Raw genomic sequence first — 23,109 nt, 5'->3', positions numbered from 1 at the left:
CTCCTTCCCACTTTCTCTCTCTCTCTGTCACTCTCTCCTTCCCACTTTCTCTCTCTCTCTGTCACTCTCTCCTTCCCACTTTCTCTCTCTTTCTGTCACTCTCTCCTTCCCACTTTCTCTCTCTTTCTGTCACTCTCTCCTTCCCACTTTCTCTCTCTTTCTGTCACTCTCTCCTTCCCACTTTCTCTCTCTCTGTCGCTCTCTTCTTCCCACTTTCTATCTCTCTCTGTCGCTCTCTCCTTCCCACTTTCTCTCTCTTTCTGTCACTCTCTCCTTCCCACTTTCTCTCTCTTTCTGTCACTCTCTCCTTCCCACTTTCTCTCTCTTTCTGTCACTCTCTCCTTCCCACTTTCTCTGTCTTTCTGTCACTCTCTCCTTCCCACTTTCTCTCTCTTTCTGTCACTCTCTCCTTCCCACTTTCTCTCGCTCTGTCGCTCTCTCTGTCTCTCTCTCCTTCCCACTTTCTCTCTCTTTCTGTCGCTCTCTCCTTCCCACTTTCTCTCTCTTTCTGTCACTCTCTCCTTCCCACTTTCTCTCTCTTTCTGTCACTCTCTTCTTCCCACTTTCTATCTCTATCTGTCGCTCTCTCCTTCCCACTTTCTCTCTCTTTCTATTGCTCTCTCCCCATTTTCTCTCTCTCTCTGTCTCTCTCTCCTTCCCACAATCTCTCTCTCTCCATCTCTCTCTCCTTCCCACTTTCTCTCTCTCTCTATTGCTCTCTCCTTCCCACTTTCTCTAACTCTCTCTCTTCCCCTTCCTCTTTCTGTCTATTCTCTCCTTCCCACTTTCTCTCTCTGCTCTCTCTCTTCCACTTTCTCTCTCTTTCTGTCGCTCTCCTTCCACTTTCTCTTCTCTCTATCTCTCTCCTTCCCACTTTCTCTCTCTCTGTTTAACTCTCTCCTTCCCACTTTCTCTCTCTCTCTCTGTCGCTCTCTCCTTCCCACTTTCTCTCTCTCTTTCTGTCTCTCTCCTTCCCACTTTCTCTCTCTCTCTGTCGCTCTCTCCTTCCCACTTTCTCTCTCTTTCTTTCTGTCTCTCTCCTTCCCACTTTCTCTCTCTCTTTCTATCGCTCTCTCCTTCCCACTTTCTCTCTCTTTCTGTCTCTCTCCTTCCACTTTCTCTCTCTTTCTGTCACTCTCTCCTTCCCACTTTCTCTCTTTCTGTCACTCTCTCCTTCCCCACTTTCTCTCTCTCGCTCTGTCTGTCTCTCTCTTCCCACTTTCTCTCTCTCTCTGTCACTCTCTCCTTCCCACTTTCTCTCTCTTTCTGTCACTCTCTCCTTCCCACTTTCTCTCTCTTTCTGTCACTCTCTCCTTCCCACTTTCTCTCTCTTTCTGTCACTCTCTCCTTCCCACTTTCTCTCTCTTTCTGTCACTCTCTCCTTCCCACTTTCTCTCTCTTTCTGTCACTCTCTCCTTCCCACTTTCTCTCGCTCTGTCGCTCTCTCTGTCTCTCTCTCCTTCCCACTTTCTCTCTCTTTCTGTCACTCTCTCCTTCCTCTTTCTCTTTCTCCTCACTCTCTCCTTCCCACTTTCTCTCTCTTTCTGTCACTCTCTCCTTCCCACTCTCTCTCTGTCATTCTCTCCTTCCCACTTTCTCTCTCTCTCTCTCTCTCTCTCTCTTCCACTTTCTCTCTCTTTCTGTCGCTCTCTCCTTCCCACTTTCTCTCTCTTTCTGTCACTCTCTCCTTCCCACTTTCTCTCTCTTTCTGTCACTCTCTCCTTCCCACTTTCTCTCTCTCTCTGTCTCTCTCTCCTTCCCACTTTCTCTCTCTCTCTGTCACTCTCTCCTTCCCACTTTCTCTCTCTCTCTGTCTCTCTCTCCTTCCCACTTTCTCTCTCTCTGTCTCTCTCTCCTTCCCACTTTCTCTCTCTTTCTGTCACTCTCTCCTTCCCACTTTCTCTCTCTTTCTGTCACTCTCTCCTTCCCACTTTCTCTCTCTTTCTGTCACTCTCTCCTTCCCACTTTCTCTCTCTTTCTGTCACTCTCTCCTTCCCACTTTCTCTCGCTCTGTCGCTCTCTCTGTCTCTCTCTCCTTCCCACTTTCTCTCTCTTTCTGTCGCTCTCTCCTTCCCACTTTCTCTCTCTTTCTGTCACTCTCTCCTTCCCACTTTCTCTCTCTTTCTGTCACTCTCTCCTTCCCACTTTCTCTCTCTTTCTGTCACTCTCTCCTTCCCACTTTCTCTCTCTCTCTGTCGCTCTCTCCTTCCCACTTTCTCTCTCTCTGTCGCTCTCTTCTTCCCACTTTCTATCTCTATCTGTCGCTCTCTCCTTCCCACTTTCTCTCTCTTTCTATTGCTCTCTCCCCATTTTCTCTCTCTCTCTGTCTCTCTCTCCTTCCCACAATCTCTCTCTCTCCATCTCTCTCTCCTTCCCACTTTCTCTCTCTCTCTATTGCTCTCTCCTTCCCACTTTCTAACTCTGTCGCTCTCTCTCTTCATATTTCTCTCTCTTTCTTCCTTTCTCTCTCTGTTCGCTCTCTCATTCCTCTCTCTCTATCTCTCTCCTTCCACTTTCTTTCTCTCTGTCACTCTCTCCTTCCCACTTTCTCTCTGTTCTCTCCCCCCACTCTCTCCTTCCCACTTTCTCTCTCTTTCTGTCACTCTCTCCTTCCCTTTCTCTCTCTTTCTGTCGCTCTCTCCTTCCCACTTTCTCTGTCTCTCTCTGTCTCTCTCTTTCCTTCCACTTTCTCTCTCTTTCTGTCCTCTCTCCTTCCCACTTTCTCTCTCTTTCTGTCACTCTCTCCTTCCCACTTTCTCTCTCTCTTTCTGTCCTCTCTCCTTCCACTTTCTCTCTCTTTCTGTCTCAGCTCCTCTCTTTCCCTTCCCCATTTTCTCTCTCTTTCTGTCACTCTCTCCTTCCCACTTTCTCTCGCTCTGTCGCTCTCTTTCTGTCACTCTCTCCTTCCCACTTTCTCTCTCTTTCTGTCGCTCCTCTCCTTCCCACTTTCTCTCTCTTTTTCTGTCACTCTCTCCTTCCCACTTTCTCTCTCTTTCTGTCCTCTCTCCTTCCCACTTTCTCTCTCTCTGTCGCTCTCTCCTTCCCACTTTCTCTCTCTTTCTGTCACTCTCCCTTCCCCTTTCCTCACTTGTCCTCTCTCCTTCCCACTTTCTCTCTTCTCTGTCTCTCTCTCCTTCCCACTTTCTCTCTCTTTCTGTCTCTCTCAAAATTTCTCTCTGTCTTTCTCTGTCTCTCTCTCCTTCCCGTTTCTCTCTCTTTCTGTCCTCTCTCCTTCCCACTTTCTCTCTCTCTCTGCTCTTCCCTTTTCTCTCTCTCTTTCTGTCTCTCTCTCCTTCCCACTTTCTCTCTCTTTCTGTCGCTCTCTTCTTCCCATTTCTATCTCTTTCTGTCACTCTCTCCTTCCCACTTTCTCTCTCTTTCTGTCACTCTTCTTCGCTTTTCTATCTCTATCTGTCGCTCTCTCCTTCCCACTTTCTCTTCTTTCACTCTCTCTCCCCATTTTCTCTCTCTTTCTGTCTCTCTCTCCTTCCCACAATCTCTGTCTTTCTATCTCTCTCTCCTTCCCACTTTCTCTCTCTCTCTATTGCTCTCTCCTTCCCACTTTCTCTCTCTGTCGCTCTCTTTCCTCTTTCCACTTTCTCTCTCTTCTCTTTTCCCGCCTCGCTCTCTCCCTTCCCTTTCTCTCTCTTTCTCTCTCTCCTTCTCTCTCTCTCTGTCCTCTCTCCTTCCCACTTTCTTTCTCTCTGTCGCTCTCTCCTTCCCACTTTCTCTCTCTCTGTCGCTCTCTCCTTCCCACTTTCTCTCTCTCTCTCTGTCGCTCTCTCCTTCCCACTTTCTCTCTCTTTCTATTGCTCTCTCCCCATTTTCTCTCTCTCTCTGTCTCTCTCTCCTTCCACTTTCTCTCTCTTTCTAACATCTCTCTCCTTCCCATTTTCTCTCTCTTTCTATCGCTCTCTCCTTCCCACTTTCTCTCTTTCTATCTCTCTCTCCCCTTCCTCTTCTCTGTCGCTCTCTCCTTCCCACTTTCTCTCTCTTCTGTCCTCTCTCCTTCCCACTTTCTCTCTCTTTCTGTCGCTCTCTCCTTCCCACTTTCTCTCTCTTTCTGTCTCTCTCTCCTTCCCTTTCTCTCTTTTCTGTCACTCTCTCCTTCCCACTTTCTCTCTCTCTTCTGTCGCTCTCTCCTTCCCACTTTCTCTCTCTCTCTTTCAATGCTCTCTCCTTCCCACTTTCTCTCTCTCTGCTGCTCTCTCCTTCCCACTTTCTCTCTCTTTTCTGTCACTCTCTCCTTCCCACTTTCTCTCTCTCTGTCACTCTCCTTCCCACTTTCTCTCTCTTTCTGTCCTCTCCTTCCCACTTTCTCTCTCTTTCTGTCACTCTCTCCCTTCCCACTTTCTCTCTCTTTCTGTCACTCTCTCCTTCCACTTTCTCTCTCTTTCTGTCTCTCTCTCCCACACTTTCTCTGTCTTTCTTTCTCTCCCTCTTTCTGTCACTCTCTCCTTTCCCACTTTCTCTCTCTTTCTGTCTCTCTCTCTCTTCCACTTTCTCTCTCTTTCTGTCAGCTCTCTCCTTCCACTTTCTCTCTCTTTCTGTCACTCTCTCCTTCCACTTTCTCTCTCTTTCTCCCCCCACTTTCTCTCTTTCGCTCTCTCCTTCCCATTTTCTCTCTCTTTCTGTCCTCTCTCCTTCCCACTTTCTCTCGCTCTGTCGCTCTCTCTGTCTCTCTCTCCTTCCCACTTTCTCTCTCTTTCTGTCGCTCTCTCCTTCCCACTTTCTCTCTCTTTCTGTCACTCTCTCCTTCCCACTTTCTCTCTCTTTCTGTCACTCTCTCCTTCCCACTTTCTCTCTCTTTCTGTCACTCTCTCCTTCCCCTTCTCTCTCTTTCAATCCTCTCTCCTTCCCACTTTCTCTGCTCTTCGCCCCTTTCTCTGTCTCTCTCTCCTTCCCACTTTCTCTCTCTTTCTGTCACTCTCTCCTTCCCACTTTCTCTCTCTTTCTGTCACTCTCTCCTTCCCACTTTCTCTCTCTTTCTGTCACTCTCTCCTTCCCACTTTCTCTCTCTTTCTGTCACTCTCTCCTTCCCACTTTCTGTCTCTCTCCTCTTTCGCTCTCTGTCTCTCTCTCCTTCCCACTTTCTCTCTCTTTCTGTCGCTCTCTCCTTCCCACTTTCTCTCTCTTTCTGTCACTCTCTCCTTCCCACTTTCTCTCTCTTTCTGTCACTCTCTCCTTCCCACTTTCTCTCTCTTTCTGTCACTCTCTCCTTCCCACTTTCTCTCTCTCTCTGTGCTCTCTCCTTCCCACTTTCTCTCTCTCTCTGTCTCTCTCTTCTTCCCACTTTCTATCTCTTTCTATCTCTCCTTCCCTTTCTCTGTCTATTCTCTCTTCCCATTTCTCTCTCTCTTTCTGTCTCTCTCTCCTTCCCACTTTCTCTCTCTCTCTTCTCTCTCCTTCCCACTTTCTCTCTCTCTCTCTCTCTCCTTTCCACTTTCTCTCTCTCCTTCCCTCTCCTTTCTCACTTTCTCTCTCTCTCTCTATTGCTCTCTCCTTCCCACTTTCTTTCTCTCTGTCACTCTCTCCTTCTCTTTCTCTCTCTCTCTGCTCTCTCCTTCCCACTTTCTCTCTCTCTTCTGTCTCTCTCCTTCCCACTTTCTCTCTCTCTGTCGCTCTCTCCTTCCCACTTTCTCTTCTCTTCTGTCACTCTCTCCTTCCTCTCTGTCTTTCTCTTTCTCTCTTTCTGTCGCTCTCTCCTTCCCACTTTCTCTCTTTCTCTCTCTCTCTCTCTCTCCTTCCCACTTTCTCTCTCTTTCTGTCCTCTCTCCTTCCACTTTCTCTCTCTTTCTCTCTCTCCTTCCCACTTTCTCTCTCTTTCTGTCCTCTCTCCTTCCCACTTTCTCTCTCTTTCTGTCACTCTCTCCTTCCCTTTTCTCTCTCTTTCTGTCACTCTCTCCTTCCCACTTTCTCTCTCTGTCGCTCTCTCTGTCTCTCTCTCCTTCCCACTTTCTCTCTCTCTTCTCTCCTTCCCACTTTCTCTCTCTTTCTGTCTTTCTCTCTCTTTCTGTCACTCTCTCCTTCCCACTTTCTCTCTTTCTGTCTCTCTCTCCTTCCCACTTTCTCTCTCTTTCTGTCACTCTCTCCTTCCCACTCTCTCTCTGTCGCTCTCTCCTTCTCTCTCTCTTTCTTTCTCTCTCTTTCTGTCCTCTCTCCTTCCCACTTTCTCTCTCTTTCTGTCCTCTCTCCTTCCCACTTTCTCTCTCTTTCTGTCCTCTCTCCTTCCCTTTCTCTCTCTCTCTCTCTCTGTCTCTCTCTCCTTCCCTGCTCTCTTTCTCTCTCTCTCCTTCCCTTTCTCTACTTTCTGTCCTCTCTCCCTTCCTCTCTCTTTCTGTCACTCTCTCCTTCCCACTTTCTCTCTCTTCTGTCTGTCTCTCCTTCCTTTCTCTCTCTTTCTGTCACTCTCTCCTTCCTCTCTCCTTTAAAATAATATACTTTCTCTCTGTCTGTCTCTCTCTCCTTCCCACTTTCTCTCTCTTTCTGTCACTCTCTCCTTCCCACTTTCTCTCTCTTTCTGTCACTCTCTCTTCCTTTCTCTCTCTTTCTGTAACCTCTCTCCCTTCCACTTTCTTCTCTTTCTGTCACTCTCTCCTTCCCATTTCTCTGTCTCCTCCTTCCCAAACTCTCTCTCTTTCTGTAAATCTCTCCTTCCCACTTTCTCTCTTTCTGTCACTCTCTCCTTCCCACTTTCTCTCTCTTTCTGTCACTCTCTCCTTCCCACTTTCTCTCTCTTTCTGTCACTCTCTCCTTCCCACTCTCTCTCTTTCTGTTCTCTCTTCCACTTTCTCTCTCTCTGTCACTCTCTCTGTCTCTTTCTCCTCTCCCCCACTTTCTCTCTCTCTCTGTCTCTCTCCTTCCCCCCACTTTCTCTCTCTTTCTGTCATCTCTCTCCTTCCCACTTTCTCTCTCTTTCTGTCTCTCTCCTTCCCACTTTCTCTCTCTCTGTCTCTCTCTCCTTTCTCTCTCTTCTGTCCTCTCTCCTTCCTTTCTCTCTCTCTGTCGCTCTCTCTGTCTCTCTCCTTCCCACTTTCTCTCTCTCTCTTTCTGCTCTCTCCTTCCCACTTTCTCTCTCTCTCTGTCTTCTTCCCACTCTCTCTCTCTATGTATGTCTTCCCACTTTCTCTCTCTCTCTGTCTCTCTCTCCTTCCCACTTTCTCTCATTTCTATTTGCTCTCTCCCCACTTTCTCTCTCTTTCTATGTCACTCTTAAAACTTTATCTCTCTTTATGTCTCTCTCCCACTTTCTCTCTCTCTCTGTTCTCTCCTTCCCATTTCCCTCTCTCTCTGTCAATCTCTCACTTTCTCTCTCTCTGTGTCAACTTTCTCTCTCTCTCTTTCTGTCACTCTCTAAAAACCTTCCCACTTTCTCTCTCTTTCTATTGCTCTCTCCCCACTTTCTCTCGATTTCTCCTTGCCACTTTCTCTCTCTTTCTATTGCCTCTCCCTTTCTCTCTCTCTCACCTCTCACCCACTCTGTATTCTTTTTCCACCTAACCGTTTCTAAATGTCTCTCTAAGTCTCCTTTTCCCAGTCCTTTCTCTTTCACTCTGTTTCCCTCCCTCCCTCCCTCCCTCCCTCCTTTCTTCCCTTCCCTCCACCCCTCCCCTCTTTCTCTCTCTCCTCCCTCCTTCTCTCCCTCCCTCCCTCCCTCCTTCCCCCCCCTCCCTCCCCTTCCCTCCCACCCCTCCTCCTCCTCCCTCCCTCCCTCCCTCCTCCCTCCCTCCCTCCCTCCCCTCCCTCCTCCCTCCTCCCTCCCCTCCTTCCCCCACCCCTCCTCTTTCTCTCTCTCTGTCCCTCCTTCTCTCCCTCCTCCCTCCTTCCCCCACCCCTCCCTCCCTCCTCTTTCTCTCCCTCCCTCCCTCCTTCCCCCCACCCCTCCCTCTTTCTCTCTCTCCGTCCCTCCTTCTCTCCCTCCCTCCTTCCCCCCACCCCTCCCTCCTTCCCTCCACCCCCCCTCTTTCTCTCCCTCCCCTCCTCCTTCTCTCCCTCCCTCCCTCCCTCCCTCCTTCCCTCCTTCCCTCCACCCCTCCCTCCTTCTCTCCCTCCCTCCCTCCTTCCTTCCACCCTCCCTCCTCCTTCTCTCCTCCCTCCCTCCTTCTCTCCCTCCCTCCCTCCTTCCTCCTTCTCTCCACCTCCCTCTCTCTCTCTCCCTTGATTATCCTAATGCCCAGATTAAAGTATGTTTATTAGCTCTCCTGTGTGACAGAGAGGAAATGGACCTGAGTAGTCTGCCTCTAGGCCTGAAGTATGGTGTGTGTGTGTGTGTGTGCTTGCGTGTGTCCTCATGTGCATGTGTGCTCACGTCTCTGTGTGTGTGTGTGTGGGCATTTGCGTATGTGTGCATGAGAATCAGAATGCAGGAGAACATTTAACTGTTGGGGGACTGTACCCACCTCATCAATATTCACTCTGTGCAGCGCTCTGCTTGGCCGCTCTCTGCTGTCTGACAATCACAGCCTGACACAGCAGCCCCAGTTCCTCTACCTCCCATCCCCTTATTTCACCCCAAAAGCAGGCAGGTCTCTCTCTTCTTCCTCTTATATTCACTATCTTCTCATCTCATTTACCTAAAAGAGGTTAAGGACATAATAAGTCAAGGTAATTCCACTGAAACGTTTTTCCTCCACATAATAAGTACCTTGACAATACTGGAACAGTAAGTCCTAAACCTCCGTAGTGTTTTGTGTTACAAAGTATTTTTCTATGGTTGACTAGTTCTGTCTTTAGTCTTCATGTAGATGTGATGGGCATGGGGTTGACTAGTTCTGTCTTTAGTCTTCATGTAGATGTGATGGGCATGGGGTTGACTAGTTCTGTCTTTAGTCTTCATGTAGATGTGATGGGCATGGGGTTGACTAGTTCTGTCTTTAGTCTTCATGTAGATGTGATGGGCATGGGGTTGACTAGTTATGTCTGTAGTCTTCATGTAGATGTGATGGGCATGGGGTTGACTAGTTCTGTCTTTAGTCTTCATGTAGATGTGATGGGCATGGGGTTGACTAGTTCTGTCTTTAGTCTTCATGAAGATGTGATGGGCATGGGGTTGACTAGTTCTGTCTTTAGTCTTCATGTAGATGTGATGGGCATGGGGTTGACTAGTTCTGTCTGTAGTCTTCATGTAGATGTGATGGGCATGGGGTTGACTAGTTCTGTCTTTAGTCTTCATGTAGATGTGATGGGCATGGGGTTGACTAGTTCTGTCTTTCGTCTTCATGTAGATGTGATGGGCATGGGGTTGACTAGTTATGTCTGTAGTCTTCATGTAGATGTGATGGGCATGGGGTTGACTAGTTCTGTCTGTAGTCTTCATGTAGATGTGATGGGCATGGGGTTGACTAGTTATGTCTGTAGTCTTCATGTAGATGTGATGGGCATGGGGTTGACTAGTTCTGTCTTTAGTCTTCATGTAGATGTGATGGGCATGGGGTTGACTAGTTCTGTCTGTAGTCTTCATGTAGATGTGATGGACATGGGGTTGACTAGTTATGTCTGTAGTCTTCATGTAGATGTGATGGGCATGGGGTTGACTAGTTCTGTCTGTAGTCTTCATGTAGATGTGATGGGCATAGGGTTGACTAGTTCTGTCAAACAGAGCCCCAGGACAGCAGCACAATTAGACCCAACCAAATCATGAGAAAACAAAAAGATAACTACTTGACACATTGGATATAATTAACAAAAAAACAGAGCAAACTAGAATGCTATTTGGCTCTACACAGAGAGTACACAGCGGCAGAATACCTGACCACTTGACTGACCCACAATTAAGGAAAGCTTTGACTATGTACAGACTCAGTGAGCATAGCCTTGCTATTGAGAAAGGCCGCCGTAGGCAGACATGGCTCTCAAGAGAAGACAGGCTATGTGCTCACTGCCCACAAAATAAGGTGGAAACTGAGCTGCACTTCCTAACCTCCTGCCCAATGTATGACCATATTAGAGACATATTTCCCTCAGATTACACAGATCCACAAAAATTCGAAAACAAATCCAATTTTGATAAACTCCCATATCTACTGGGTGAAATTCCACAGTGTGCCATCCATCACAGCAGCAATATTTGTGACCTGTTGCCCACGAGAAAAGGGCAACCAGTGAAGAACAAACACCATTGTAAATACAACCCATATTTATGCTTATTTATTTTATCTTGTGTCCTTTAACCATTTGTACATTGTTAAAACACTGTATATATATAATATGACATTTGTAATGTCTTTATTGTTTTGAAACTTCTGTATGTGTAATGTTTACTGTTAATTTTTATTGTTTATTTCACTTTATATATTCACTTTATATATTATCTACCTCACTTGCTTTGGCAATGTTAACACGTTTCCCATGCCAATAAATACCTTGAATTGAATTGAATTGAGAGAGCGAGAGAGAGACCCAACAATTAGATCTAACCAAATCATGAGAAAACAAAAAGATAATTATTTGACAAATAGGAAAGAATTAACAAAAAAACTGAGCAAACTGGAATGTTATTTGGTCCTAAACAGAGAGAACACAGCGGCAGAATACCTGACCACTGTGACTGACCCAAAATTAAGGAAGCTTTGGCTATGTACAGATTCAGTGAGCATAGCCTTGCTATTGAGAGAGGCCGCCGTAGGCAGAAATGGCTCTCAAGAGAAGACAGGCTATGTGCACACTGCCCACAAAATGAAACTGAGCTGCACTTCCTAACCTCCTACCAAATATACGACCATATTAGATACACATATTTCCCTCAGATTACAGATACACAAAGAATTTAAAAACAAACCCAATTTTAATAAACTCCCATATCTACTGGGTGAAATACCACAGTGTGCCATCACAGCAGCTAGATGTGTGACCTGTTGCCACAAGAAAAGGGCAACCAGTGAAGAACAAACATCATTGCGAATACAACCCATTTTTCTGCTTATATGTTTTGCTATTTGCACATAATATGACATTTGTAATGTCTTTATTATTTTGGAACTTTGTGAGTGTAATGTTTACTTTTCATTTTTATTGGTTATTTCACTTTTGTTTATTATCTAGTTCACTTGCTATGGCAATGTTAACATGTGTTTCCCATGCCAATAAAGCCCTTTAATTGAAATTGAATTGAGAGAGAGGCGGTGATAACAGTCAGTGGATATAGCTGGCCCCTGGGCAGCATGAATAATGCAATTGGCTCCCTCAACGGACAACACATTTAAACCTTCTCCGACTGCTCTCACACTCTTACTCTTCTTTCTCTCTTCCTCCTCCTCATCTCTCCCTTCTCTTCCTCCTCTCTCCCTCCTCCTCTTCCTCCTCATCTTTCCCTGCTCTTCCTCCTCCTTCTCTCTCCTCCTCCTCCTTCTCTCTCCTCCTCTTCCTCCTCTCTCCCCTCCTCCTCCTCTCTCCCTCCCCCTCTTCCTCCTCATCTCTCCCTGCTCTTCCTCCTCCTTCTCTCACACCTCCTCTTCCTCCTCCTTATCTCTCCCTGTTCTTGCTCCTCCTTCTTTCTCCCTCATCTTCCTCCTCTTTATCTCTCCCTCCTCTTCATCCTCCTCTCTCCTTCCTCCTAATGCTCCTTCTCTCTCCTGCTGATCAGCTCCTCCTGAATCCTCACCTCACACAGAGGAGACATGTTGTATAATGCTATACTCAGATCAGCTCCTCCTGAATCCTCACCTCACACAGAGGAGACATGTTGTATAATGCTGTACTCAGATCAGCTCCTCCTGAATCCTCACCTCACACAGAGGAGACATGTTGTATAATGCTGTACTCAGATCAGCTCCTCCTGAATCCTCACCTCACACAGAGGAGACATGTTGTATAATGCTGTACTCAGATCAGCTCCTCCTGAATCCTCACCTCACACAGAGGAGACATGTTGTATAATGCTGTACTCAGATCAGTGTTAGCAGGCCCAGGCAGAACAGACTCTATGTTGTGGTATTGTTAATAAAGCCCTATGAGGGTGTAATGTCTATTTTTTACTTAAAGATTGCACTGTTGGTTAGGGCCTGTAAGTAAGCATTTCACTGTAAGGTGAACCTGTTGTATTCGGCGCACGTGACAAATAAACTTAGATTTAATTTGATTTATTCATGACATGGCACACTGCACCTCCAAGAAAATGCTTCTGAAAGGTTCTGGAAACGTTGGCAGAAGAGATGTGTGAGATTTCGTAATGTGCATATCCTGTTTGGTTCCTGTTTTCTGTGTGGACAGGAAGTTACGACGGGGAGCTGACGGTGTGGAACAACAGCACAGAGAACGCCCTGAGAAAGCTCCGTCCAGATCCCGAGAGAGAACGCAGCAGGCCTCAGACGGGTCAGAACCACACGGACACACCGCCTGTCTAACTAACTACTACAAGTACTGTTACTTAAACCCCCCCCCACACTCTGCACAACACTTTAACACAAACATCCTTTCAATGACCCCATATCTTCAGTGTTTAATGTGAACACGCAGGATTCAGAGAGCAGTGATGGCGTCTCCAGACTCTTCTTCCTGCCAGGACGTAAGGGCGTTGCCACCGTTGGTGAGCGATGGTACTTTGGTAAACTCCCGTGAAAGGACACGTGATTCTATTATGCTATTCTAGTCACGGACTGGCCCTGTTCTGGTCTGTAGGTGGAGCGGACCTGGTCTCATGTGGCGGTTCTGGTCTGGTTCGGTTCTGGAACACGGTCCATAGCGGTCTGGTTGCTGTGTTCACAGCTCATAAAGACATAGGGTCCATCATCATGACCATGACCGCCTGTGGTCGATACCTGATCACTGCTGACATGGAGGGAACCCTGAAGACCTGGGGCATACAGGTGGGAGAGAGACTAGGCCCAGATGTTTCCCTTTTAGCTGCTTTAATGGTCTGTGATTATATGTTGTGCTGTTCTGTGTGTTTGTTTGTCTGCCTGTCCATTAGGAATACTGCCTCCTGCCCAGCGACGGAGTGACCAATGAGGCTCCAGAATTGCTGGGTAGTCTCCGCCCACACATGGACTGTGTAACTCACCTGGAGACGTGCCTCCATGGCGGCAGGCTCCTCCTCCTCTCAGCATCTGCAGACTGTAGCGTAGCTCTCAGCTACCTGCCTGGGGACACAGTGGGCGTGTTCGGACAGGTGTGTGTCTGTGATTGTGTCTCTGTGTGTGCTCAGCCACAGGTGTGTAACAGGTACTCATCTACGTCAGTGGAGGCTCCTCAGAAGAGGAAGGGTAGGACCATCCTCCTCAGTGAATTTCATAACATTTTTAATTGTAAAACATTTCAAAAGTTTTCCTTTTTAGATAAAACTATACTAAATATAATCACGTCACCAAATAATTGATTAAAACACACTATTTTGCAAAGATGGTCAACGGTATCCTCAACAGCACTGTTTGTGCATTGAAGTCTGCAAGCAAAAGGACAATGTGAGAGGAGGAGAGCACATAGAAGGAATACAACGTGGCTGATATGAAAGTGAACTGTGTTTACGCGTGATTAGGGGTGTATTCATTTCTGTTGAAAAACGTTTCTTAAAATGGAAACAAACGGAACAAAACGGGGATTTAACATACCTGAATTTGTCCAATAGAAACTCTCATTTAAAACTGTTGGACTCATGGTTACACCCTATATCAGCTAGATGCAGGCAAGGCGGTATTGAATGTCACTGTTTGTCGCCTCAAATTTGTCTCTTGACGTTGTGAACTTTAATTCATTGGTTAGGTTATATCAACCGTATGATGAGTATAGGGAAAATTTGAGTATCATGTAGCAGCCTAAACCCATCGCTGTTACATTGAACTGGGTGAATGGAATATGAATGCGAGTCATCCAACATGCTGTAATAGAAACAAGGCCGTGCTCATGGAAAAAAAATATTGTCCTCCCTTAAAACTGGACCGACCACCACTGACTTACACACCCAGTAACCCTATGCACTCTGCTAGGCAGTGATTATCACTCTGGTAGGCAGTGATTATCACTCTGGTAGGCAGCGATTATCACTCTGGTAGGCAGTGATTATCACTCTGGTAGGCATCACTTTGGTAGGCAGTGATTATCACTCTGGTAGGCAGTGATTATCACTCTGGTAGGCATCACTTTGGTAGGCAGTGATTATCACTCTGGTAGACAGTGATTATCACTCTGGTAGACAGTGATTATCTCTCTGGTAGACAGTGATTATCACTCTGGTAGACAGTGATTATCTCTCTGGTAGACAGTGATTATCACTCTGGTAGGCATCACTGCTAGGCAGTGATATCACTCTGGTAGGCAGTGATTATCTCTCTGGTAGAAAGTGATTATCACTCTGGTAGGCATCACTATGGTAGGATGTGATTATCACTCTGGTAAACAGTGATTATCACTCTGGTAGACAGTGATTATCATTCTGGTAGGCATCACTCTGGTAGGTAGTGTTTATCTCTCTGGTAGACAGTGATTTTCACTCTGGTAGGCAGTGATTATCTCTCTGGAAGGCAGTGATTATCACTCTGGTAGCTATCTCTCTGGTAGACAGTGATTATCACTCTGGTAGACAGTGATTATCACTCGGATAGACAGTGCTTATCACTCAGGTAGGCAGTGATTATCTCTCTGGTAGGCAGTGATTATCACTCTGGTAGGCATCACTCTGGTAGGCAGTGATCATCACTCTGGTAAACAGTGATTATCACTCTGACTGAGTGTGTGTACAGTATGTGGGAGGTGTGTAGTTGATGAATCAGAAGTGAAACCCGGACTAAACTGTCCTTACAAGTGTGTTTGTAAAAAATAGTTTACCCCCACCACCACCACCACACTCACACACACTTTTAGGAGGAGCACTGGTGTCTGGATGGGCCTGGATCTGTCCAAGTGGGAGAAGGAGAGCCTAGAGAGGGGACAGAGTCACCGCAGAGCCCCAGTGGTACAGACCCTGAGTTTGACAGCCAACCCCCCAAGATGCGGGAGGAGAGAAGGGCAGTCGTGGAGACAGAGGAGGCTGGAGACAACACAGGCCTGGAGAGAGAGGAGCTGGGGTCAATGTAAGTTCCCACTGTGTCACAGCAAGACATTCTGAACTTTATGATGGTAATTCGTCCTGAAAAGGACTGTACTGTACACAGCTATAAAACCCACGGGAGAGAAATGGACTGAACATACTGTACACAGCTATACAACCCACGGGAGACAAATAGACTGAACATACTGTACACAGCTATACAACCCACGGGAGACAAATGGACTGAACATACTGTACACAGGAGACAAATAGACTGAACATACTGTACACAGCTAGAAAACCCACGGGAGATGAGTGGTTGTAGCTAACTAGATATTCACCATACAACAACACATGACATACTGTCTTTCATTTAGTAATTCACCGTGATGTCATGTAATGTCTACATGATGTGTGTGTGTCTACATGATGTGTGTACGTGTTTGCATGATATGTGTGTGTGTGTGTGCCTGATGTGTGTATGTGTGTGCCTGATGTGTGTGTGTGTGTGTGCCTGATGTGTGTGTGTCTGATGTGTGTGTGTGTTGTTGCATGATGTGTGTGTGTGTGTGTGTGTGTGTGTGCCTGATGTGTGTGTGTCTACATGATGTGTGTGCGTGTCTGCATGATGTATGTGTGTGTGTGTGTGTTTGTGTGTGTGTGTGTGCCTGATGTGTGTGTGCCTGATGTGTGTGTGTGCATAATGTGTGTGTGTGTGTGTCTGTATGATGTGTGTGTGTGTTTGCATGATGTGTGTGTGTGTGCGTGCCTGGTGTGTGTGTGTGCATAATGTGTGTGTGTGTGTGTGTGTGTGTGCCTGATGTGTGTGTGTGCATAATGTGTGTGTGTGTGTGTGTGTGTTTGCATGATGTGTGTGTGTGTGCGTGCCTGATGTGTGTGTGTGTGTGTGTGCCTGATGTGTGTGCGTGTCTGCATGATGTATGTGTGTGTGTGTGTGTGTGTGTGTGTGCCTGATGTGTGTGTGCCTGATGTGTGTGTGTGCATAATATGTGTGTGTGTGTGTCTGATGTGTGTGTGTGCATAATGTGTGTGTCTGATGTGTGTGTGTGTGTGCCTGATGTGTGTGTGTGTGTCTACATGATGTGTGTGTGTGTGTGCCTGATGTGTGTGTGTGTGTGTGCGTGCCTGATGTGTGTGTGTGCATAATGTGTGTGTGTGTGTGCATGATGTGTGTGTGTGTGTGTAGTACTCCCGGTGACTGTCCTCCTCCGAGTAGTATTTTGGGGCGAAGCTACAGGAGAGGCAGGGCCTGAGGGTGAGTGACAGCCGACCTGGCCATAGGGGAGACACCATTGAATACTGATGTTGGTAAGTCAGACTCAGATAATGGGTTCCCTTCCTGTATTCTCATGCCTTCTATTCTCCTCTCATCTGAAGTCAGATTTGTGTGTGTGTGTGTGTGTGCGCATACATATTTCTCCACAGTCATCAGTGTGTTTTCCACCCCCTCTGTAGGTACGTTCAGTGGGCTGCGTATCGGAGAAGTACAGTCTGTCAGAGAGCTGTCCAGACCAGAGTTCGTCATACACCCTCACCTACTTCAACCATAGCGCCAAAACCAGCCCAATATTCACACCCCTACCTGCCAACACTGAGGGTACGCCCCTTATTGGTGTGAAAAGGAATATACAAAAATATCAGTACAAAGTTTGACTAATAAGTCGTTTTAAGATAATATATAGTTTTGAGATAATACAGGTCTGTTGTTTTGTGTCAGAAGACTACCTTCAGGATGTTATTGGGCGGCAGGTAGCCTAGTGGTTAGAGTGGAGGGCGGCAGGGTAGCCTAGTGGTTAGAGTGTTGGACTAGTAACCGGAAGGTTGCAAGTTCAAACCCCGAGCTGACAAGGTACAAAATCTGTTGTTCTGCCCTGAACAGGCAGTTAACCCATTGTTCCTAGTCCGTCATTGAAAATAAGAATTTGTTCTTAACTGACTTGCCTAGTAAAATAAAGGTAAAATTAAATAAAAATTCTGTCTCTGTGCCCTCCTGCAGTGGTGAAGGCTGCCTTTGACCAGCGGAGTCTGTTCCCTAAAGAGCTTCTGGATGAGGAGGACAGGCCTAGCCATGGAGCCAGGAAACAGGGGAGCAGGGAGAACCGGATCAACGACAGGGCGTGGAAGGAAGGACAGGTGAGGGAGATTGACAGTCGTGTCAGAGAACAGACATGTGTGACCTAGCAGGACAGATTTGAACTGATCAGTCATTGTTTTTCCCCACTACAGACAAAGGAAGGGTAGTTTCTCTGGAGCCTTCAAGTGAAGACGTCATTTATATTGTTATCTACTTCATCACGTTTCAATATCACTTAAATGTCTGTCAAATTAAATCTGATCAATCAAGACACGAGTGTATTTATGTCCCTCTGCTTCCCCTCATGAGAAAGTACTACTAAATTACTACTACATTACTACTAAATTACTACTACATTACTACTAAATTACTACTACATTACTACTACAGTACTACTAAATTACTACTACATTACTACTACAGTACTACTAAATTAGTACTACATTACTACTAAATTACTACTACATTACTACTACAGTACTACTAAATTACTACTACATTACTACTACAGTACTACTAAATTATTACTACATTACTACTACAGTACTACTAAATTACTACTACATTACTACTACAGTACTACTAAATTACTAATACATTACTACTACAGTACTACTAAATTACTACTACTTGATTGCTATTGAGATGTATAGTAAACCAGTATTGATTTATGTAGTAATTAGTGATAAATTGGGACGTTTCACTACTTGTGAGCACTTGATATTTCCTACTCAATTCTGGCGTGTTCACTATCGAATTACAACCAAATGCCTCTATATTTCTACTGTATCCCTTCTGCCATTTACCTGTGTAGTGTCAGTACTGATCACTACTGCCATTTACCTGTGTAGTGTCAGTACTGATCACTACTGCCATTTACCTGTGTAGTGTCAGTACTGATCACTACTGCCATTTACCTGTGTAGTGTCAGTACTGATCACTACTGCCATTTACCTGTGTAGTGTCAGTACTGATCACTACTGCCATTTACCTGTGTAGTGTCACTACTGATCACTACTGCCATTTACCTGTGTAGTGTCACTACTGATCACTACTGAGTTGTTCCTGATCCTTTTTCATTTCCTACATTAAACTTTTTGAATTACTATTGAACATGGACACATTTAGTACTGGTTGCCTATTCAGAATCACTTTTTAAAATTGTATTTTTATTTTATTTAACTCGGAAAGTCCGTTAAGAACAAATTCTTATTTTCAATGAGGGCCTAGGAACAGTGGGTTAACTGCCTTGTTCAGGGGCAGAACAACAGATATTTACCTCCTCGGCTCGGGGATTTGATCCAGCAACCTTTCGGTTACAAGTCCAACGCTCTAACCACTAGGCTACCTGCCTCTAACCACTAGGCTACCTGCCTCTAACCACTAGGCTACCTGCCTCTAACCACTAGGCTACCTGCCTCTAACCACTAGGCTACCTGCCTCTAACCACTAAGCTACCTGCCTCTAACCACTAAGCTACCTGCCTCTAACCACTAGGCTACCTGCCTCTAACCACTAAGCTACCTGCCTCTAACCACTAGGCGACCTGCCTCTAACGACTAGGCTACCTGCCTCTAACCACTAAGCTACCTGCCTCTAACCACTAAGCTACCTGCCTCTAACCACTAGGCTACCTGCCTCTAACCACTAGGCTACCTGCCTCTAACCACTAGGCTACCTGCCTCTAACCACTAGGCTACCTGCCTCTAACCACTAAGCTACCTGCCTCTAAGCACTAAGCTACCTGCCTCTAACCACTAGGCGACCTGCCTCTAACCACTAGGCTACCTGCCTCTAACCACTAAGCTACCTGCCTCTAACCACTAAGCTACCTGCCTCTAACCACTAGGCTACCTGCCTCTAACCACTAGGCTACCTGCCTCTAACCACTAAGCTACCTGCCTCTAACCACTAGGCGACCTGCCTCTAACCACTAGGCTACCTGCCTCTAACCACTAGGCTACCTGCCTCTAACCACTAAGCTACCTGCCTCTAACCACTAGGCTACTTATCTTAAATCACTAACGTGTCACTACTAGACTAATGCACATGTTCTTTCCTCAAGTTTCTAACTGTAGTTATAAAATCAAACAAGAAATAATACTCTTACAGATTAAATTAAACGTGCCTATTTATATAATGAATATGAGTTATGGGGGTGGGCTAAAAATAATGAAATATTAAAGCTTTAAACCTCTCGCTAAAAGCTTCACTCATACATAAATGATCCTTAAACCCCAAATGGTTCTCCAGTAGAAAGACTCATCCGTTATGCCTTTATATGGATGACACCTTCTCACTTCCGACTAATTGAAAAGGACATTTTGTTTAAAGTCTCATCCGTTGTGCCTTTATATGGATGACACCTTCTCACTTCCGACTAATTGAAAAGGACATTTTGTTTAAAGTCTCACCCGTTGTGCCTTTATATGGATGACACCTTCTCACTTCCGACTAATTGAAAAGGACATTTTGTTTAAAGTCTCACCCCCTGTTTTTAACAAGGCATTCAAAGCTGCTTACAATTTCAGTTTTATCCTACTTGAAAATATAGAACAAATATTACATCAAATGTAATGGTTAAACTCATTAAAAAAACAACATTCTTTATGGGTAAAATAAATAAATAAGTGGTATTATATTTATGAATGATATTATGAATAGAAACGGAGGAGTTATGTCACATGTTATCGAGAATACATGGGAATATCTTTTCAAACCAAATTTACAACCGAAACTGATTACAGCCACAAAAATAGAGGAAGCAGGTGGAAAAGGGAGAAGGTAGGGAACTTGTTTGCCTGCCATATATTAAAGATACAAATTGGCTGAAAGGAACTGGCATAAATAGAAAAATATACCCGTTTCATTTGAGGACAAAAATCTTCACAGCTGCGCCATACAGGTTCCCAAAATAAATGGGAAGAGATGTTCAATGTAGTGATTCCATGGCACATGGTTTATGAACTGACACTTTTTGTGTTTTTCAATTGAAATTATTATACAAAATGATTGCCACCAACAGAATGCCATATATATGGGGCATACAACAATCTCAGCTCTGTAGATGTTGCTGTGAAGAGACAGAATCACTAGATCATTTGTTCTGGTATTGCCCCTTATGTAGCTTGTTTCTGGTCACAGGTTCAGGAATGGTTAAAAAATCACAACATTTCCTTAAAATTAACCTTACAAATTGCAGTGTTGGGCAATTTTGAAAGCCATAGTCAGTCAATAAATAATATAATAATACTGGTAGGAAAGGTTTTCATGTTTAGCTCACAATCTATGGATGCTATTGGATTAGAAAGGTTCAAAATGTATGTAAAACATCACAGAACAATTGAAAAATATATGGCACATGGAAACCAAACGAGAGGGGTCTATGGTGATAGGTGGGATGGGCTGAGAGGGGCGGGATTAAAGAGCTGAGGTCTATGGTGATAGGTGGGATGGGCTGAGAGGGGCGGGATTAAAGAGCTGAGGTCTATGGTGATAGGTGGGATGGGCTGAGAGGGGCGGGATTAAAGAGCTGAGATCTATGGTGATAGGTGGGATGGGCTGAGAGTGGCTGAGGGGCGGGATTAAAGAGCTGAGGTCTATGGTGATAGGTGGGATGGGCTGAGAGTGGCTGAGGGGCGGGATTAAAGAGCTGAGGTCTATGGTGATAGGTGGGATGGGCTGAGAGTGGCTGAGGGGCGGGATTAAAGAGCTGAGGTCTATGGTGATAGGTGGGATGGGCTGAGAGTGGCTGAGGGGTGGGATTAAAGAGCTGAGGTCTATGGTGATAGGTGGGATGGGCTGAGAGTGGCTGAGGGGTGGGATTAAAGAGCTGAGGTCTATGGTGATAGGTGGGATGGGCTGAGAGTGGCTGAGGGGTGGGATTAAAGAGCTGAGGTCTATGGTGATAGGTGGGATGGGCTGAGAGTGGCTGAGGGGTGGGATTAAAGAGCTGAGGTCTATGGTGATAGGTGGGATGGGCTGAGAGTGGCTGAGGGGTGGGATTAAAGAGCTGAGGTCTATGGTGATAGGTGGGATGGGCTGAGAGTGGCTGAGGGGCGGGATTAAAGAGCTGAGGTCTATGGTGATAGGTGGGATGGGCTGAGTGGCTGAGGGGTGGGATTAAAGAGCTGAGGTCTATGGTGATAGGTGGGATGGGCTGAGAGTGGCTGAGGGGTGGGATTAAAGAGCTGAGGTCTATGGTGATAGGTGGGATTGGCTGAGAGTTGCTGAGGGGCGGGTTTAAAGAGCTGAGGTCTATGGTGATAGGTGGGATGGGCTGAGAGTGGCTGAGGGGGTGGGATTAAAGAGCTCAGGTCTATGGTGATAGGTGGGATGGGCTGAGAGTGGCTGAGGGGGTGGGATTAGAGAGCTGAGGTCTATGGTGATAGGTGGGATGGGCTGAGAGAGGCGGGATTAAAGAGCTGAGGTCTATGGTGATAGGTGGGATGGGCTGAGAGAGGCGGGATTAAAGAGCTGAGGTCTATGGTGATATGTGGGATGGGCTGAGAGTGGCTGAGGGGGTGGGATTAAAGAGCTCAGGTCTATGGTGATAGGTGGGATGGGCTGAGAGTGGCTGAGGGGTGGGATTAAAGAGTTTATGTTTGGTAATGTATTATTGGTATGTGACTGCTTTATATAAAAGTACCATGTACTTAAAATGTGTATGTAAAATGTACATGTAAAATGTGTATGTAAAATGTATATGTAAAATGTGTATGTAAAATGTATATGTAAAATGTGTATGTAAAATGTATATGTAAAATGTATATGTAAAATGTGTATGTAAAATGTATATGTAAAATGTATATGTAAAATGTATATGTAAAATGTATATGTAAAATGTGTATGTAAAATGTATATGTAAAATGTATATGTAAAATGTATGTACAGTACCAGTCGTAAGTTCGGGAACACCTGCTCATTCAAGGGTTTTTCTTTATTTTTACTATTTTCTACATTGTAGATTAATTACTTAAAAATCATACAATGTGATTTTCTGGATTTTATTTTAGATTCCGTCTCTCACAGTTGAAGTGTACCTATGATAAAAATTACAGACCTCTACATGCTTTGTAAGTAGGAAAACCTGCAAAATCGGCAGTTTATCAAATACTGATTCTCCCCACTGTACATGTAGATATGGTTAAAGTGACTATGCATATATGATGAACAGAGAGTAGCAGCAGCGTAAAAAGAGGGGTTGGTGGGACACAATGCAGATAGCCTGGTTAGCCAATGTGCGGGAGCACTAGTTGGTCGGGCCAATTGAGGTAGTATGTAAATGAATGTAGAGTTAAAGTGACTATGCATATATGATAAACAGAGAGTAGCAGCAGCGTAAAAGAGGGTTTGGCGGGTGTTGGAGTCTTATTTCTTGGGGGTAAAAACTGTTGAGAAGCCTTTTTGTCCTAGACTTGGCACTCCGGTACCTGCTTGCCATGCGGTAGTAGAGAGAACAGTCTATGACTGGGGTGGCTGGGGTCTTTGACAATTTTAGGGCCTTCCTCTGACACCGCCTGGTGTAGAGGTCCTGGATGGCAGGGAGCTTTGCCCCAGTGATGTACTGGGCCATACGCACTACCCTCTGAAGTGCCTTGCGGTCTGAGGCCGAGCAGTTGCCGTACCAGGCAGTGATGCAACCGGTCAGGATGCTCTCGGTGGTGCAGCTGTAGAACCTTTTAGGATCTCAGGACCCAGTGCCTTCGGAAAGTATTCAGACCCCTTGATTCTTTCCACATTTTGTTACGTTACAGCCTTATTCTAAAATGGATTAATAAAAAAAATCCTTAATGGTTACATCCTGTTGTGTGGGCCTGTGTTCCACCTTAACCTGTCCCCTAATCTGACGGAATCATTAGTGGTTACATCCTGTTGTGTGGGTCTGTGTTCCACCTGAACCTGTCCCCTAATCTGACGGAATCATTAGTGGTTACATCCTGTTGTGTGGGCCTGTGTTCCACCTGAACCTGTCCCCTAATCTGACGGAATCATTAGTGGTTACATCCTGTTGTGTGGGTCTGTGTTCCACCTGAACCTGTCCCCTGACGGAATC

The 23,109-nt window shown here is 45.7% G+C and overlaps 1 pseudogene; it reads left to right on the top strand.

The window, feature by feature from the left end:
• LOC115124893 (WD repeat-containing protein 49-like) overlaps positions 1 to 17,113 on the top strand; it is a 48,996-nt pseudogene extending 31,883 nt beyond the window's left edge.
• The last annotated feature ends 5,996 nt before the right edge of the window (positions 17,114 to 23,109 follow it).

Source organism: Oncorhynchus nerka, unplaced genomic scaffold (assembly GCF_034236695.1).
Source record: "Oncorhynchus nerka isolate Pitt River unplaced genomic scaffold, Oner_Uvic_2.0 unplaced_scaffold_1743, whole genome shotgun sequence".
In the NCBI taxonomy this organism is placed as follows: domain Eukaryota; kingdom Metazoa; phylum Chordata; class Actinopteri; order Salmoniformes; family Salmonidae; genus Oncorhynchus; species Oncorhynchus nerka.
This window is presented reverse-complemented; position numbering and strand designations above follow the sequence as displayed.